The sequence below is a fragment of the Rhincodon typus genome, unplaced genomic scaffold (assembly GCF_021869965.1).
Source record: "Rhincodon typus isolate 14 unplaced genomic scaffold, sRhiTyp1.1 hic_rhity00001143, whole genome shotgun sequence".
In the NCBI taxonomy this organism is placed as follows: Eukaryota; Metazoa; Chordata; class Chondrichthyes; order Orectolobiformes; family Rhincodontidae; genus Rhincodon; species Rhincodon typus.
The window spans coordinates 12047-28603 of NW_025966781.1; the positions used below are offsets into that span (position 1 = coordinate 12047).

At 45.9% G+C, this 16557-nt stretch overlaps 1 long non-coding RNA gene across 1 annotated transcript; it reads left to right on the forward strand.

Annotated features, from left to right (window-relative positions):
* The first annotated feature begins 2317 nt into the window (after nucleotides 1-2317).
* LOC109928560 lies at nucleotides 2318-8612 on the forward strand. Its single transcript, XR_007261244.1, has 3 exons — nucleotides 2318-2921; nucleotides 8128-8193; nucleotides 8267-8612. It is a non-coding gene; the product is annotated as an uncharacterized LOC109928560 (long non-coding RNA).
* The last annotated feature ends 7945 nt before the right edge of the window (nucleotides 8613-16557 follow it).

A 16557-nucleotide genomic window follows, 5' to 3' on the forward strand; every position in this document is an offset into this window, starting at 1 on the left:
GGATTAATCTAATTCAACATCATGCTCGGCATTACATTGTGTGCTGTACAGTTCTATGTTCTATGCTGTAAGACGAGGTGGAGACCGGCCTGGGGCAGGGCGGCCTGTGGAGGTTCCGTGCTGACTGTGTCTGCCCTTTGGTCAAGGAGATGTGCCAGTGCCTACTGTTTGCAGTGAGGCTCAGTGAGCAGGAGGGGACCCTGTCTCCCTCAGAAAAACCCAATAAATCCTCTTGCTGTCTGCTTCCAGCTGGAGTTTTGTGCTGTCATCCTTTGGCACTGCCGCAGTCACATTCACGACCGGTGCACTCGGCTTTTGGGCTCCCATCTTCCTGCTGCGAGCACAGGGCACTGATGGCAACAAGTCACAGGACAGGTAAGGGTGGCCAGCGTTCCTCACTCAACTAACTATAATCATTTGGGGGCTGTCGGTATGGATAGTAATTCAAAGGCCTGGAGTAAAAAACTAACTTGTTTATTGAGGGCCTGTAGGAACCAGGGCACAATATATTTTTATTTTTGAGGGCTACCTTTTGATTCTCAGGGGCTAATTTTGGTTTTTGGGGTCTCCTTTTTCATTCATTTATTGGGTGCTGTCATATCACAATAATATCTTCGGTAATTGTGTTGTAGTGTGGGGGATTTGGCATCAAAACAGAATTAGATCAATTTTCTCAACAATTGCCAGTCATGGTGCACAAGAAAAGCATTACTTTCTTATCACGAATTAATTAGTTACTAATTCATTTCTTATACACTGCTGTAGTTAAATGGGTATGAGACAGACATACATTACTCTCTCACACTCACTCATGTAGAGTCATAGAGATATACAGCATGGAAACAGACCCTTTGGTCCAACTCGTCCATGCCAACCACATATCCTGTATAAATCTAGTCCAATTTGCCAGCATTTGGCCCATATCCCTCTGAACCCTTTCTATTCATATACCCATCCAGATGCCTTTTAAATGTTGTCATTGTACCAGCCTCCACCACTTCCTCTGGCAGCTCGTTTCATACACGCACCACCTTCTGTGGGGAAAAAGTTGCCCTTCAGGTCCCTCTTAAATCTTTCTCCTCTCACCTTAAACCTCTGCCGTCTAGTTTTGGATTCCCCCACCCCAGGGAAAATACCTTACCTGCTTACTCAGTCTAGCGAGCTGTCACAGTGCAAATACATCCTTCTTTAAACGTGGATGAAAAACAGCTATAGAAAATGAGCAATAAATGCCAGCCTTGCCATGGTGTCCCTCCCTCAGTGGAAATCCCCTGAAAACTTGATTCCTTGCCCAACTGCCTCAAACAACACTTGCCACCAGGACCATTAGATGGCAGCACTGGCAGGGTGAGTGGCAGTCATTCTGGTCGGGACAGAGAGAGCTTTCTCTCCCTGCCCCTCTTTTCCCTTTGATCTCTGCCTCTGGTTACCCTGCATCTGGATGCATCTGACAAATTTTTCTAGGCTGGACGGCAGGTAGGAGTCATAGGGTCATACAGCACAGAAATAGACCCTTCGGTCCAACTCATCCATGCTGACCATGTTCCCAAACTAAACTAGCCCCATTTGCCTGCATTGGACCCAGTTTGTGGGCTACCCTGATACCTAGGGGTCTGAGTAATCTTGTGGTCATCTCTGAAATGCAGTCCAATGCAGCAACCCGGAACTACGCAAAGCAGAACAGAAGCACCTATACGTAGTCTTCAAAAGGAATGGATATCCGAAAATCACAATCTGCCATTACCTCTGAGACAGACCACAGCAAGAAGACACAACACGACCAGACTCACTAATCACCCTACTGTACATCAAGGGCATTTCAGAGGTGACCACAAGACTACTCAGACCCCTCGATAGCTCACAAACTGACAACCACCTCGCGACAGTTTACTGATGAACGTAAAGGATCCCAAACCCCAAACCCGCAAACCTGGGGTAAAATACAAAATACCACGCAAGGACTGTGAGAAACACCACATAGGCCAGACCAGAAGAAAACTGACAATAAGGATACACGAGCACCAACTAGACACCAAGAGACACGACCAATTCTCACTGGTCTCACTACACACGGACAACGAGGGACACGAATTCGACTGGGACACCACCTCCATAATCACACAAGCCAGACAGAGACATGTCAGGGAATTCCTGGGGCCTGGTATTCCAACCGGAACGCCATCGACAAACACATTGAATTAGACCCTGTGTACAAACCATTGAGAAACAAAACCGGAAGTGATGCCAAACACCCCAGCAATCCGAGGCATATAAATAACAAGCGGGACAGAACACCAACGCTTCACCGGAGGCGCACTGACAGTGTTACCGAGCAGGGTGACAAAACGTTTGCAACCAAACCCACCGGCTCAGCGAACATGCCTACAAGCTCATCCACAACCCGAGCTACAAATCTTCTCTTAAGCTTTAAACGTTTTACACACATTTAATGGGGAAGGTCCTTTAATTTAGTCTTATATTTGCCTCAGGTGCTGGGTGAACTTATCATTTGTGAGTGTAGGGGATGAAAACTTGCATTTCTTAAAATGAGGTAGAAACGAGACGGAAACAGGTTAAATGGAGGAATATAACAGATCACAGCACAGCCCGAGCATGACCAGGGAGGCTGGATGTATTGATGCTGTATCAGCCCATGTTGCTGATACTCCTGTGTGCTCCATACTCACTGCCAGTGACTGTATATTCTGCACTCACTTCTACTTTGTATAGTTTAATATTTGGAGCCATTACCTGCGTGACTGGAATCCTCGGGATCGGAATTGGAGCTGCGCTTTCGAAGCACTTTAAAAAGAAGAGCCCCAGAGCTGACCCTCTCAGCTGTGCAGCCGGCATGTTGAGTTCTAGTCTCTGCCTCTACCTCGCCATTGTACTGGTTTTGGCATAGCATTGCAGCGACATACGTAAGTATTGCTCTCACTCTATACTACTGTCAATGAAACCTAAAATTACTCCTAAAATTGCTGTATACTACTCTAATTTAATCTGATATTAATCCTGATTTCAGTGTTTACAGTACTTTGAGTTAATCCTGACATTACTCCTGCGGTCACTCGATAATACGAAGTACTACAGTAATGCTTTCCACCAATTGTATCTAACTGCAGTAATGCCTTTGATGTTAATGAACATCCAGGAGCTGCTCAGATATACTTTTAATTGTTGGTTAAGAACAATGTAATCAGGAGATTGCAAGATGTGAAGGAACTATCTGTAAGAATTGCTTCTAATAATTTGCATTTTTCATAAGAAGAAATTGACATTTCTATAGCGCCTTCCACAATCTCAAGACGTCTCAAAGACTCACAACTGGTTTTTGAAATGTAGTCACTTTTGTAATTTGTAAAATGTGGCAATTTATACACAGCAAGTTCCAGAAATTCCAGTGTGATAATAATTATATGAGCAGTTTTAATAATATTGGTTGAAGTATGAGATTGGTCAAGACACTGGGGAAATCTCACATTGTGCATGAGATTGTTTACATTCCCCTGAAAGAGGAGGTAGACACCTGACCTCCAGTTACCACAGCTGCCTTCTGTTTGAGCGAACTGTGACAAGGGAATTATCCACTTGATACCCACTGACTTTAATTTGACCTTGATATTCTATTCTTCTGTTCGTAGCTCATTTGAAATAAAAAAGGGGAACTGCTGAGGAGCTGGGAGTTGGTAATTTGAAGGTGCAATCACTTACTGACCTCCTGAGACAGTGCTCACATCCCATCTCTATTGGTAGCTGAACACCGCCCCCACCACGCACACAGACTGAATCTCTCTCCCTCTCACACACACACAGACACGGACACACACACACACACACACACACACACACACACACAGAGACATGGACAGACGCACACACATGCAGACTCAGACACACATACAGAGACACAGATCGAGAGAAAGAGACACATCCACAAGCAGTGAGACATATACAGAGAGAGACACACACACACATACACATTTAGAGTCACACACACACACACACACAAATGCTGACAGACAGAAAGAGAGAGACACATACATGCACAGGGAGACACAAATTCAGAGTACACACACACACAGACAGATACACAGTCAGATACGCATACAGACAGCACAAACACAAACCTCGACACGTATACAATGGTGAAAGACAAATGGAAGCTGAGTATTTTCTCACTGATAATGTGATTTGTATTAAAATGATTTGGGATTTTGCCCTGTCCACTGTTATAGCCAAAACCCCGTTATATCATTGTAGAAAGGGCTCCTGTATGGATTCTATGAAAAGGACTGCAACACAGTGTGGGCAAGTGTTTGCTAACGCTGCTGTTTTGCAGGGTCTGAATAGCTGCTGAAGGCAGTAATATACTTTCCAGCCAGTAGATGGTGAGACTGTATGTAATAAAAATGAAACAAGTTTAAAACCCAGTGAAAGCTGAGAGTTAGAACATCAGGTTCACGGCTATTGCATGAATACACGACTTCAGGACGTTTTGTCGGCCCTGTTGGCACTAAGCCTAACTAAATTCCCCAATCTGATCCAATTCCTGCAGGAGAAAATACATTATTTAAATAGGCAAACACTTTCAGAAGAAAGCATTTCCTGCAATTCATAAACTTATCCCTAGAATTACTTTTCCCGTTAAATAATTTATCTTAGTTTTTTAAAATTAATTATCCAAATCCCTGTACTCACCTGTTCCTATATTGTTTTGTTGACACTGTGTAATGAAGTAAACACCACAGCCACACACACTAAGGGCCTATAACCACTAACAGATACGATGGGCCAAACTGTTGTAGCATTCACTGATTCAATGTACAAGAAAACACAATCGTATCTGTACTGTATGATACACAGACTTGTAGAACACATCACCCTCCATAAAGTACATAACCCACTGAGCAGAACGATGTGGGCGATGGTGGGAAATCTGGGAGACTCCCGCTGGGAGTTAAACAAGACAGTTCCCAATGTCGGGACCAATTTGCTGCATGCTCCAACAGAATTCTGGGCATTGAGATGAGGTACTCGCTGCGGAGTGGGGAGATGTCAATTATTGGGAATTATCGCTCGCTATCACCCTCAGTAAATGCATAATGCACGTCATTAAGATGCAGTTTCCTCTCTGACCACCTCCTGTTGTGATGCTGCTTACAGCCTACAGTGTGCAGGACCAGGCTGCATCTCAGGGCTGCTCACTTGCTCTGTGCCTTACTCAGTGCCTACCTGCATGTGGCACGGTGCCTCAGTGGTTAGCACTGCTGCCTCATAGTGTCAGGGACCCAGGCTCGATTCCAGCCTTGGGTGACTGCCTGTGTGGAGTTTGCACATTCACCTCGTGTCTGCGTGGGTTTCCACTGGGTGCTCCGGTTTCCTCCCACAGTAACAAAGACATGCAGGTTAGGTGGATTAGCCATGCTTAAATTGCCTGTAGTGTCCAGTGGTGTGAAGGCTAGGTGGATTAGATGTGGGGAAATGCCAGGTTACAGGGTTAGGTGTGTGGGTCTGGGTGGGATGTCCTATGGAGAGTTAGTGTGGACCCAATGGGCTGAATGGCCTGCTTCCACACTATAGGGATTCCAGGAAGCCTACCACCAGTTTTGTGGGCTGTTTTCTCCTGGGCTGAAAGAAAGGAGATGAAAATGGGTGGCACAGCTGGTGAGGGTGGGCAAAAGGTGGTGAGGTATGCCAAGTGAGTGAGTAGGCAGCAAAGAGGCCTTGTGAGTTAAGGGGTGGTGAGGGGGTGGTGTGGATGAGGGTAAGTGGGGGAAGGTGTTACAGGTAATAGTGAGAGGAGGAGAGTGGGAGCTGGGTACAGTAGCAGGGAGAGAGGGAGGGAGTGTGAGAAGATGGTAGCACTTACCCAGGCAGAGAAGAGATGTTCATTAACCTCCTTCTTACATCGCTGGGCATTCCTGCAGACTACACTGACCCAGGCAGCTGGTATGCCCTATTGCTGTGTCCTTCTCTGTTGGTCCAGGGAGTAGAGAATGAACCATGTCTGAAACAGCTCCCCCCAACCAATATCCAGCAGGGCCTCCAGACCCTGTCTGGAAAGTGGAATGCCCATTATCCCTTCTGTGCTACATCCTGAACCGTGTGGGTCAGCTCTGGACTGAAGATGGCACTGTTGTCGGGGATGCCAGTCCATTTGGGATATCCAGGCAGTGGGGAGTTCTTCGGGCTGTGGCACATGGTGGAATCAGGCTAGTATTGGACAAGAAGGGTGCTGTGGGGTGGGGATGGGCGGGAGATTAATGAGACAGGTTTGGGACAATAATGTGATAAAACTCTCTAGGCCTCACGGATAGAAACCCTCCATAAGATTTGCTGTATTTGACATGCTGCCTAAAATATGGTAAGATGCAGGCCCACGATACCCAAACCAGTGTTGCCCAATAGAAGTTACTGACAGGGCCATGTCAATGCCATGTGCACTGGAGAGTCCCTGATGCACAATCGTTGCTTCACACGTGGATACTTCTTTTGGTGTATCTGCTCCCAAAGTAAAGCACTCACATTGATCACAAACCGTTTTGATACTGCTTTTTCCTCACAGACAGATCCACAACAAACTTCAAGTTCACTTACATGCACTGTGCAAATGAGTAGCCTAATCACATGACCAACGCCAGAAACTGTGGTTGCATTTTTTTAAATCTATAATGGATTTCTTGATATCAGGATTTCTATTATATAGAACAGCATAGAATCCTTACAGTGTGGAAACAGGCCACTTAGCTCAACAAGTCCACATTCACTCTCTGAAGATCATCCCACGCAGATTCAACCCCCGACCCTGCATTTCCCATGGCTAATCCATCTAACCATATGTCCCTGGACACTATGGCTTACTTAGCATGGCCAATCCACCTACTTTGCACATCTTTGGACTGTGGGAGGAAACTGGAGCACCCGGAGGAAACCCACGCAGACACAGGGTGAATGTGCAAACTCCAAACAGTCAGTTGCCTGAGGCTGGAATTGAACCCGGGTCCCTGGTGCTGGGACGTAGTAGTACCAACCACTGAGCCGATATGCTGCCCCATTTTTAAATTTTCAACTGTCATGACAGACAGTTCCCAATTCTGTGATCCATTAATTCTGCTTCTGTTCCCTTTTGGTCTTTATTCTCCAGGTTTGACACGTTGAGTGCTCTTGTTTTCCTCAGTTCATCCCCTCACTCCTATACAGAGTGCTCAGGCCTGAGTTTGAGGTATATAGAATGTATATAATAAACATTACCTCGGTCTCCGAGATTAATGCTCCAGTGATGATACTAAGAGGCCATCACCACTGTGGGTGGTATCAGCGACATGGTTAAATGGTTAACATATTGCACTCACTGAAATAGACCCTCATAATACACAAAGTGTTGTACTACAGCCTTGTACATGCCTTTGTCTAAGAGTCGTAGCTAAAATAGAGTCTGAGAATTTATCTGCTTCTATAATTCAGCATCTACTATGTATAATTCATTGCTTGTCTACAGTTACAACACTGGTATAACATCAGAGACAGTGCATTCAAGCTGTAGTGAGTTTACAGTTCATGTTCATCAGGATGGTAGGGAATTGTGCAAACTCATAAACAAAACACCCAGACAGTGTATCATTACCCAGGCAGCGGGACATTCCGTGTGCGCCTGGCCCGGGCAGCGGGACATTCCGTGTGTGCCTGGCCCGGGCAGCGTGGTGTCCTGTATAGATGGTACCCCCTTTGCCTCTAGCGTGCTGAGCCTTTGACCTGTTCCACAGCTGAAGGTATTTAGCCTTCTGCAGGATGGATATGAGATTGTGCGATCTCTTCCACTGACCGGCCTTCCTCCTTGTCAACCATCCCTCACCCCTGCTGTTACTAATGAACCTTTTTATCTTGAAGTGTGAACATGACTGAGTTGTAACCAGCTCGTGAGCAGCAAGTGTCACTGCAAACACTTGGTGTATTTCCCATTATCCATTGGTTACATTCAAATACTGGTGACCATGCTGAAGGTGAGGGTCTATCGAAAACAATGATCATCATCGATCTGGCAACTCCATAGTAACTGCATGCTGCCTGGTGTCTGGTTTTACTGCAGGATGACACCCTGAGTAAAATGTTTTTTTTTTCTCAAAGGTTTTCATTGCCTTGGGAGAGACATTACTCGCTTTGAATTGGGCAATTATTGCAGACATTCTCTTGGTAAGTCCCACTCCCTGGTTCACTGCTGTGTCATTAACTAATTTGAGCCAAATAATATTTTCTCGTTCCTCAGGTCATTTGGAGGTGAATGCGTGAGAACGATGTTGAAGTTTGCAATCTCCAATGTCTCATCAGAGGAGAATGATGAAGCCAGTTTCTTGATCTTGTCCTATAATCTTAGCTAAAAATCATCTGATTCTCAAGGAACTCTGATTGTCACATGGCTTTCCTTTTACCATTGCATCTTGACTGCGTGAAACGTACGAGCATGAGCAGGCTATTCAACGTCTGAATTGTCCAAATATTCCATTCAATGTATCAGATCTGAACCTCAACTCCATCCAATTTGTCCTGATTCCATATCCATTGACACCGTGGCTTGATATCTTTATACATGAGTATGTGGCCCCGGGTTGTATTTTGTTCATTCATGGTATTTGGGTGCACTAGTTGCCCCTTCATGAGAAGATGATGTGCTGCCTTCTTGGATTGCTGTAGTCCATGTGCTGTGGGTAGACCCACAGCGCAGATAGGGAGGCAATTGTAGGATTTTGACCCAGCAACAGTGAAGGAGCGGTGATATATTTCCAAGTCAGGATGGTGAGTGTCTTGGAGGGGAGCTTTCAGGTGTTGGTGTTCCCATGTTTCTGCTGCCCTTGTCCTTCCAGATGGTAGAGGTAGCAAGTTTGGAAGGTGCAGTTGACACAGCCTTGGTGAGTTCCCACAGGGCATCTTGTAGGTGGTACACGCTGCTGCTACTGAACATCGGTGGTGGAGGGGGTGGATGTTGAAGGTGAAGGATGGTGTATCAATCAAGTGGATTACTGTGTCCTGATAGTTTCTGGATTCTCCACCAATGGAAATAATTTCTTTCTACCTATTCTATAGAAAGTTATGTGGGGTAGTGGGTAGTGTCCCTGTCTGTGAGTCAGAAAGTCCTAGTTTGAGTCCCATTCTAGGACTTGATGGCTAAGGAAGGTGCATTCATAAGAGACCAAACAGGTTGAATTTCAGTTGTGTAAGTCTGTCCAACACATACCAAAAGCAGGAGCTGAGAACGGGCTGGAGGGATTCCTGGTCAACCATCGGTCAGAAAGAAATTGGAGCCTCTTCCATCACTATTCTTAGCTCCAGCCAAGGGTTCTTGCAGTGCAGTGGTAGTACCCTCACCTCTGGACCAGGACACCGAGGTTGAAGTCCCACTTGCTCCAGAGGTGTGTGATAACATCTCCATTGATCCAAACTGCAAGGTGCAGGTAAATGTGCACGTTATCAGACTTGAGTGAACTGTGACACCACACGCACACACTTAGCCACCACAATTAGCTCATGTTTCCCAATCTGCTATACTTGATGGAATGGCCAGTTTCAAAAATTGATGTCAAACCATTGCTGAAATAGAGGATTGCAAATTGTTGTATGATTTCCTCTATGATGTGTCCCACACATCTCAAAAAAAAGAACGTCAGTTCCTCGGGTAATCCCAATCCCTTGTACCCTGTTATAGTTTCTCAGCCATTTATTTTGCTGCCCAATCCAGATAGGCCATTCTTTCTCACAGGGTGAGACAGACAATATTCAAAAGTAGTAAAGTTGTTGCACTCTTTCTTCTGTATAAACACAGCTTCAAATCCGTTGCATGTACCACTTGTTACTTCACCTTTAGTTAGCGAGCTATTAAAGAGGCTTCAAATCATCTGGTTTAGCCAGTGATGTTTCTACCAGTGGTAACGAAGCAACGGACAATAGAGTTGCTGGTGGCAATCACTTGTCGAAAAAGTAGATTTGACCTCCACGAGCCAGTTTGGATTATCTAAAGGGATCAGGAGAAATTTTTCAAACGCTTTGTTTTTGAAGCTGGCTGGAGTTTTAAATCTGCTATCTATTGGGTCTCCCAAAAGATCAAGTGTCTTTGCGTAAGGTGAGGAGTGTATGCAGAGGATAACCCTGGGTGTGGGATAGTCTGGATGGGCCAAATGTTTCCTGTCAGGTGTTTGTTTGAGAGGTCATCAAGAGCAGCCCAGACATGGCAGCCATGTTCTTTCACAGCAATTGAACTGCTCCAGGCCTTGTACCTCACGGGCAAGATCATTCCATTCATTATTCAACGCCTCACCAAGAAAGATAGATACCAAATCTACAGGCAAAAGCCAGGTGCGAGGGAGGAAATTACTTTAAAAAGGAAGTGAGTTGCTCTGAGGTAAACGAAGGTCTTTGTTCTTGTTCCTCTTTGAGAGCATTTGTTCTATAGGGGCGTGGGAAGCATTGCCGGAGAGGGTAGTGGAGTCGGCCTCATTAGGGGCATTTAAGCGGCTATTAGACAGGCATATGGATGATAGTATAAGGTAGGGGTGGATGATAGCATAAGGTAGGGGTGGAGGTTAGATAGACCTTAGGATTCGGGTAAAAGTTCGGCATAACATCATGGGCCGAAGGGCCTGTACTGTGCTGCACTGTTCTATGTTCTATGTTGTAATGCACTGTGGGGCGGCCTGGTGGTTCAGTGGTTAGCACTGCTGCCTCACAGCGCCAGGAAACCGGGTTCTTTGCACATTCTCCCCGTGTCTGCGTGGGTTTCCTCCGGGTGCTCTGGTTTCCTCCCACGGTCCAAAGATGTACAGGCCAGGTGGATTGGCCATGCTAAATTGCCCATAGTGTCCAGGGATATGCAGATTAGGTGGATCATAGCGGGATGGGTCTACGTGGATGCTTTGAGAGTTGGTGTGGACTTGTTGGGCCGAAGGGCCTGTTTCCACACTGTAAGGATTCTATGACTATTCTATGAGCGTAATGCAATCCTAGAAGGTTGAACCATTCTGATGGAAGTACAGTCATCACAATAAAGGTACACGGTGGATTTCTGTTTATCTTTCAACATACTTAGCCATTTATCACCATGAGATTTGTAAAGACTACATCAGACTTGCATTCCATTCTGAGCCACCGCATTCCTGGGTCATTGTAATTGGTTTCTGGTGTTGTACAATGTGGATCTTTTTGATGAGCTGGAGAATTCCAGCTCTGAGGAGAGATTAGAGGTTGTTTTCTTTGGAACTCAGGAAGCTGAGAGAAGAAATAATTGAGGTGTATAAAATTCTGAGCCGCTTAGATAGAGTGGGTGGGATGGACTTATTTCGATTTACAGAAAAGGTCAATAATCAGGAGCCATAAGCTTAAAATAATTGATGGAAGGTTGACAGGGGAGAAGAGGAGAAGTTTGTTCACCCAGAGATTGGAGCAGATCTAAAGTTCACTGCCTTAAAGGATGAGAATTGAAGAATCTCAGAAATGATTTCCAAGCTCTTTGTTTTCCAAACTAGCCTGGGCTTTTAATCTGCTACTTTTTGGCTCTCCCAAAAGATGAAGTAGCTTTGGGAAGGGATTAGAATAAGATTAGACCCATGGGATTAGAATAGTTAGGTGCTTGCTTTAGACAAATGCAGATCTGATGGGCTGAAGGGCCTTTTTCTGTGCTGTAGACCTCAATGACTCTAAGACACTGGGATATGAACTTGATGCCTCACAGAGTTACAGTGTGGGTTTCCTCTGGGTGCTGGGTTTCTTCCCACAGTGCAAAAATGTGAAGATTAGCTGAATTAGCCATGCTAAATCACCCATTGTGACCAGGGATGTGCAGGCTATGTGGGTTAGCCATGGGAAATGGGTGTTAAGGGGATAGATTAGAGGGGTGGGTCTGGGTGGGATGCTGTTCAGAAGGATAGTGCGGACCTGATGGGCCGAATACTGTAGGAATTCTATCTATCTATCTACCTATTAGACCAAGAACTGGAAAGTGGGATAGGTTGGATAGGATGTCGGCTTTTTGCTGATAACCAAGGTAGGCTAAATGGCCTTCTTCTGGACTGTAAACGTTCATGTTTCTACAACTACCCAATAATTCTCTCCTCATCTCTCGATTTTGGGGTTTGGCAGATTGTTTATGAGAACCAGCTTCGTGGAATGGTGTTCATTAGCCAAGTGGGCGTGGGAATGGAGAGTTTGGAGGCGGGCGGTTTCAATGTATCCCATCTTCTGTACAAATCTTTCCCCCTCCACCCTGGATCCATCCTTATGGAGCACCCTCTCTGCCAGTAGTGATCCCTATGGATTTCACTTTTCAGTAGACAAACAGGTGGACTTCACCCACTGAATGTTGAAATGCCAAAGGATGGATCAATTCCAAGCTTTGTCGTACAAGATAATAGTGAAGTAAATACATTGGAGGTGGTTTACTGGAATGAGTGGTTTGTCATCTGAGGAGGAGTTGAACAGGTTGGGCAGGTTTCCACTGGAGTTGAGAAGAGTGAGGGGTGATTTGATTGAAGTTTATAAGATACTGAATGATCTTGACAAGACGGATGTGGGAGTGATATTTTGTGGGTGGGGTCCAGACCATGGGCTCTGTTTTAAAATCAGGAGTTGTCCTTTCAGGACAGGTCTCTTCTGGAATACTGTGTCCAGATCTGGCTGCCCTGTCATAGGAAGGATATCACTTAGCTGGAGATGATTCAGAAGAGATATACCAGGGTTGCCGGTAACGGAAGGTTTGACTTATAAAGAAAGGTTGGATAGGCAGAAACTTCTCTTGCCGAAGTGTAGGAGTTTGAGAGGTGACCTGATAGAAATTTATAAAATCTTGAAGGGTATAGATAGGGATAATGGTAGTTGTTTTTGCCCGAGGATGGGGGGTTTCAAGACTAGAGGGCACATTTTTAAGGTGAGAGGAAAAAGATTTAAAAAAAGATGGGGGCAGATTTTTTTACACAGAAAGTGGTTCACGTGTGGAATGAACATCCTGAGGAAATGGTGGATGTGGGCACAGTTACAATGTTCAGAAGACATTTGGCTAAGTACATGAATAGAAAACGTTTGGAGGGATATGGGCCATGGGCAGGCGGGTGGGACTAGTTTGGTTTGGGATTATGGTCGGCATGGACTGGTTGGACCGAAGGGTCTGTTTCCATGCTGGATGACTCTATGATAGAGATGAAGAGAATTCTTTCTCAGAGGGTTATGAGATTTTGCTTCAGAAGGCGATGGAGGTGGGGTCATTGAATGTCTTAAAGGGAGAGAGATGAATATCTATTTCCTGTTTAGCAGGGAAATCGAAGATTATCAGGCTAGTTTGGGAATGAGGTATTCAAAACATAAACATATCAGCCATGATCATACTGAGTGGCGAGTGGCCTCAAGTGGATGAAAGGCTGCACACCCTCCTATTCAAATGTTTGTCGTGTAGACTGGACAAGCCAGGACTATTCTCTGTAAGGAAGATGTTAACTGCAGAATTAATAAAGGTGTTCATAATTCTGGAGAGTTTGGATGGAGCACCTAAGGAGAAATGGTTTCCACTGGTTACAAGGTCAGTAACCAGAAGATGGAGAATTAAGACGATTGGTAAATCCATAAGATGTAAGAGCAGAAGTAGGCCATTCAGACCATCTGGTCTGCTGTGCCATTCAACGAGATCATGGCTGATTTGTTAATCCTCAAGAGCCTGAGGGAACGATGAAGAATGTTTCTTTAACGCTGTAATCAAGAATACACTGTCTGAAAAGATGATAGAAGCAGGTTCAACAATAACTTATTGAAAAAGGAATTCGATTGAAAACCACTTGAAGTCCTGGCCCCTGGGGCAGGAGCTGGGGCTGAGTAAATTGAACAGCTCTTCAACAGAATTGTTGTGGGAAACAATGGGCCAGAAGCCCTCAAACGTGTTGGAAGGTTCCATGATTTGATGAGTGTCGGAGCCTCGAGTAACCATGAACCCTCCCACCAGCCACCACGCCACCTCCTTTGAGGGGGGAGTTTCATTCCATGGACAGAAATTCAGGGCGGTGCTCTCGACGATTTCCGACATGGGTCAGATACTTTCACAGAGACAAGCTTGGAGTCAGAGCCCTGGAGGAATGCTCCCATCCAGCAGTGTGTAAGTGTATCTGTTTGGGACATGTGTGAAATGAGAGTTGTAACTGTCTGTTCCTTTCGATTCCCAGTATGTTATTATTCCGACTCATCGCTCATTGGCGGAGGCAGTGCAGATAACCATCTGCTATGCTCTGGGGGATGCCAGCAGCTCCTACATCATTGGCAGTGTGAGTACCAACCACCTTCTCACTTGCAGCCTGGCCTCAGTTCCAGCGTGGACAACGCAGGGAGCGCAGAAACACGACCTGACTGGCGATGAGTGACATCTGGCCTTTCACAGGTTGAGGCAGCTTCGTAGCTCGGGGACTGCTGCACTGTCAGAAAGACCTCTCTCAGCAGGAGGTAGGGTGTGTCATGACACTAATCCTAGAATAACAGGGGGCAGTTCTCCCAGGCAATATTTACCCACCAACCGGCACACCATGTTAACAACTATGACATTTCTGCACATTATTTCATTGTGGTTTGTGGGATATTGCTGTGCACCGTCCCGTTATGGTGATTGTAAAACACTTATGGGGTGTCCTCGGACTTAATTACTTGTGCCAAGGTCCCTTTGGCACCTACACATGGCGAATGCTGCTGATGGCGCGGAAGGACATCCCAGTTTAACCCTCCCTGAGCCAGGGCAGCTGCTGAAAGGCTGCCAGTCAGGAAGAGAAGGGCAGTTTTGAAGATATAGGTGAGAAAATGAAGAACGCGAAAAGCAGTGGCGCCTTGTTGATGCGATTTATCCCGTGACTTATTGAGAGAATTTGTTAATGGAGGGGGATGATGGATTTTTGGTATTGTGAGGCTGGCAGGATGATGAAGTTAAGGCCAGAATGGGATGAGCCGTGATGGTGTTTAATGTGTTTGTGGTGTGTGATTTGTGAGAGTGTGTTGTTACGAGCAGTGTCAGTGTTGTAGTTTGTGTCTGTGAGAGCAGAAAGAAGGAGATTAGGTTGGCGAGCAAGAGGAAAGGAACAGTGCGATATAAATTTGTGCCTGCAGTTAAATGCTGTAAAGCAGAGAAGAGAATGAAAACTGGAGGAGGTGTCTACAAGGAGTCAGAAATGCAGGTAGGAGGTGCCTCCGGCCATACTAGTCTGAAAACGTGTGATATTGGAAAGTAAGCAGACTCAGGCCTGGTTAATACTTGGGTGGGAGACTGCCTGGGAATACCAGGTGCAGCAAACTTTTGCAGCCACCAGAGGCTGCCCGCAGCTCTGCACTCTCACACTCCCATTCATCAAGCAACGTCCTTTTAACTGCTTGCTCATTCGCTCCGTCTGCCTGCCTCTTTCACTTTTTCTTCCTGCAGTGAAAGCTGTGCCATTCCCTACAATACCTTGTTCTCCTTTGCATGATGTCCTCCGCTGTATGTGCATTCTGTCCTTTTCTTCATGATTATTGTGTCCTTTGTGCCTGGACTATCTGACATGACTCCTCAGATGCTGAAGCAGTGCTGCACAAGTACAACGGCATGTAGGACAGTATCCAGACTTGGGCTGACAAGTGACAAGTAACATTGGCACCACACAATTGCCAGGAAATGATCATCTCCAATAAGAGACCATCTCACCACCCCACCCCTGACATTGAATGCTGTTACCAGCAGTATTCGTGTAAGGCCTGGTCTGTTCTAACATGATACTGTAATCACTGGTGGGATGTGGGGGTGACTGGCTGGACCAGCATTTCTTGCCCGTCGCGTGTTGCCCTGGAGAAGGTGGTAGTGAGCTGCCTTCTTCAGCCACTGCAGTCCGTGTGCTGTGGGTGACCCACATCACCCTGAGGGAAGAAATTGCATGATTTTGACTCAGCAAAACTGAAGGAACGGTGATAAATTTCCAAGTCAGGATGGTGAGTGGCTTGGAGGGGATCTTGAAGCTGGTGGTGTTCCCATGTGTATGCTGCCCCTGTCCTTCTAGATGGAAGTGGTCGTAGGTTTGGAATGTGCTGTCTGTGGATTTTTGGTGAGTTTCTGCAGTGCATTTTGTAGACAGTACATACTGCTGCGACTGAGCGTGAGTGGTGGAGGGAGTGGATGTTTGTGGATGTAGTGCCGATCAAGCGGGCTGCTTTGTCCTGGATGGTGTCAGGCTTCTTGTGTTGTTGGGGCTGCACTCATGCAGGCGAGTGGGGAGTATTCCATCACGCTCCTGTCTGGACAGTCTTTCGGGAGACAGTGGGTGAGTTACTCACTGCAGTATTCCTAGACTCTGATCTGCTCTTGTTGACACAATATTTATATGGCTAGCCCAGTTCATTTCTGGTCAATGGTACTTCCCCAGCATGGATATCGATACTGGGGCTTTCTGCCTCCTCAGTCTGTCTTGAAATCATCTTTTAATTCCACAAATGCGCAGGATTCTGTGAACTTCGTTGTTGAGACCACATATTGACCAGTAGACTGTTTTTCCCTTCACATTGAACATCTGCCATTCATCAGTG